The 2,959-nt window shown below is 42.8% G+C and overlaps 1 non-coding gene across 1 annotated transcript; it reads left to right on the plus strand.

Moving 5' to 3' along the window:
• Positions 1-1,862: 1,862 nt before the first annotated feature.
• LOC141141787 (U2 spliceosomal RNA) lies at positions 1,863-2,053 on the plus strand. The gene has a single exon (XR_012244232.1). It is a non-coding gene; the product is annotated as a U2 spliceosomal RNA (small nuclear RNA).
• The last annotated feature ends 906 nt before the right edge of the window (positions 2,054-2,959 follow it).

A 2,959-nucleotide genomic window follows, 5' to 3' on the forward strand; every position in this document is an offset into this window, starting at 1 on the left:
GTAGATCGTATGTAGTGGGATGGGGATTGGGTTCAGAGATCCCCTGTGTGGTGATATGAGCGTTAGATGTTGGAAGGCTGCCCTTGATGCTATTACAGTAGGGGATAAAAGTGTGTCTTTCTTGTGCTTGTGAAGCGTGCTAATGATCCAGCTATGTAAGTTTCCCCCTGGGACTTGTAGGCTTTCTAAGTTCTTCCATGGATTTTGTATGTGGGGCGTAAACCATATTTTTAGTTGTGCTAATATTGTTGCTAGGTAGTAGTCCCTGAGATCAGGAAGACCCATGCCTCCAGCTGATTTATGTTTAATGAGCTTAGAGTGTGAACATCTCGCTTTTTTGCCCTGCCAGATAAAGTGGTTTAAAATTGTTTGCGGTTTACGGAAATATGATGCAGGAATCGGAATAGGTAGGTTATGAAAGAGGTTTAATAGCTGTGGAAGCTTAAGCATCTTGAAGGATGCCAATCTTCCTAACCATGAGAGTGTAAACTTGGCAAGGTGTGCTAATTCGGATTGTAGAGAGTGGAGGAAGGGGATGAAGTTTTCTTGGAATAGGAATTGAGGATTAGCTGTGAGTTGTATTCCTAAGTATTTAATTGATTTGTCTACCCAGAGGAATGGGAAACGGTCAGTGAGGATCTCTTGGGTGGTAGGGGGAATATTAAGTCCTAGAATGTGGGATTTGGACTCGTTGACCTTGTAATAGGAGATGGAGCCAAAATCCTGTAGAGTCGAGTACACCGCTTCTAGTAATGATTGTGGGTCTGACAGCATAAGAATTACGTCATCCGCAAATAGGTTGATTTTATGTTCTTCAGTGCCTATTTTTATTCCTACTATGTTTGAATGGGAGCGGATCTTGTGGGCTAATGGTTCCATAAGTTGGTTGAATATCAGTGGAGAAAGGGGACAACCTTGGCGTGTCCCATTTGATATAGGGAAGGTGGAGGAGAGCATTGCCATACAGTAAACCTGAGCGGAGGGCTTGGAGTAGAGAGCCATTATAGCAGATAATATGTGACCTTGGAATCCAAATTTCTGTAATGTCTGTTGGAGGTATGACCAGTGTATCCTGTCAAATGCCTTCTCTGCATCTAGAGCCAGAAGCAGAGAAGGCACTTTCCGAAGTTTGGTGTGGTGTATGATATTGATTATACGCCTTGTGGCGTCTATCGTTTGTCTCCCTTTCGTGAACCCGGATTGGTCCTGGTGAATTAACGCAGGAAGGATGTCAATAATCCTGCTTGCTATTACTTTGGCAAAAAGTTTCAGATTGTGGTTCAATAGTGATATGGGGTGGAAATTTTAAGGGGAAGAGGCTTCCTTACCAGGTTTAGGCAGTGTGATAATTAAAGCTTTAAGCATATCCTCAGGGAGAGAAGAAGAGATCGCAGCTACATTGAATATCGAGGTAAGGGGATCTATTAGAATAGGGGTAAATTGTTTATAGTATTCGGCAACAAAGCCATCAGGCCCTGGTGTTTTGTTGTTCGGAAGGAGTTTGATAGCTTTTGCTATTTCTTGGGTGGTGAATGGGGAGTTCAGAGTTTCAAGTTGTGGAGCGGATAAAGTGGGTAACTCAATAGATTGCAGAAAAGATGATATGTCTGAAGGTGTGGGTTGTTTAGTGTTGTGGTCTTCTTTCAGATTGTACAGGGAACTGTAATATGCGCTAAACGCATTCGCTATATTTTGGGGGTTAATCAATTTTTCCCTAGTGAATGGGTGGTACAAAAAGGGGATGGATGTTTTAGTGCGTCGCCCTTTAATTTGCTTGGACAAAAGTTTGCCCGCTTTATTACCAGTGGCATATAGGGTGGATTTAAGGCATCTGTGGTTGAATTCAAATTGCTCCAATAATAATCGCTTCTCGGCCTTTTGGCTAAGATCAAGTGTAGTATCTGTTCTTATCAGTTTAATATCTGATACGTCCCCTATCTGGGGACCATATATTAAATGGATTTTTAGAACAGGGAGATGGAAGAAGAGCTTACTCTGTCCAATCCACGCATCGACCTGGTATTGCAGTACCTCCAGGACCGGTGCACAAAAAAAAAAAAAAAAATTGCTCCAATAATAAGGACCGGAGTTCTAAACGGAGTTGGCCCAATTTCGTTTTAAAATGATCGTTTGCTTTTTGTTTGTTTAAAGAGTCGAGAACATTAATTTCTTTAACGAGGTCATCTATGTGCTGCGATCTCTTTCTCTTAGCCCTAGAGCTTAGCTGAATAAAAATACCCCGCATATAGGCCTTATGGGCCTCCCATACTGTAGCTGGGTTTGTAACTGAGTCCTTGTTGATGTTGAAGAACTGTTCCAAATGATCTTTTAGAATGGCACAGTAGGGGTTTTTTTGGAGGATGTTAGTGTTCATACGCCATAGGAAGGTCAGTGAGTGGTGGGACGAGTCCGTGAGGGTGATGCTCACTGGAGAATGGTCTGACCAAGTTATCGAATGAATGTGAGAGACAGAGATTTTTTGGAGCGTCCACTGATCGGTAAGGAATAAGTCAATTCTGGAATATGAATTGTGACACGGTGAGAAGAAGGTGAAGTCGCGTTCTGACGCGTGCTGGCATCTCCAGATATCCTGCAGTTGAAATTCTTTCAGAAGGGGGCCTAAGGACAGATTACGACGCCTGGATGTGGTTGAGGAGTCCAATTCGAAATCCGGAGTCAAGTTAAAGTCTCCACACCAAAGAAGAGCACCTTTTTGAACAGTGTCAATTATTTTTGAGTTTCCTTAGGAACTTGATTTGGTGGACATTCGGCGCATATACATTTACTAAAGTGAACAAGGCGTTGTTGAGGGAACACACTAGTATGATGAACCGGCCATTGTGGTCCAATACCTTGTTGTGCAGTTCAAAGTTTATAGCGGAGTTAACTGCAGTTAGGACCCCTCTTTTCTTGGAGTATGAACTTGCCGTGAAAATGTGCGGGTACTGGCTGTTGGAGC

Source organism: Aquarana catesbeiana, linkage group LG04 (genome assembly GCF_042186555.1).
Source record: "Aquarana catesbeiana isolate 2022-GZ linkage group LG04, ASM4218655v1, whole genome shotgun sequence".
In the NCBI taxonomy this organism is placed as follows: domain Eukaryota; kingdom Metazoa; phylum Chordata; class Amphibia; order Anura; family Ranidae; genus Aquarana; species Aquarana catesbeiana.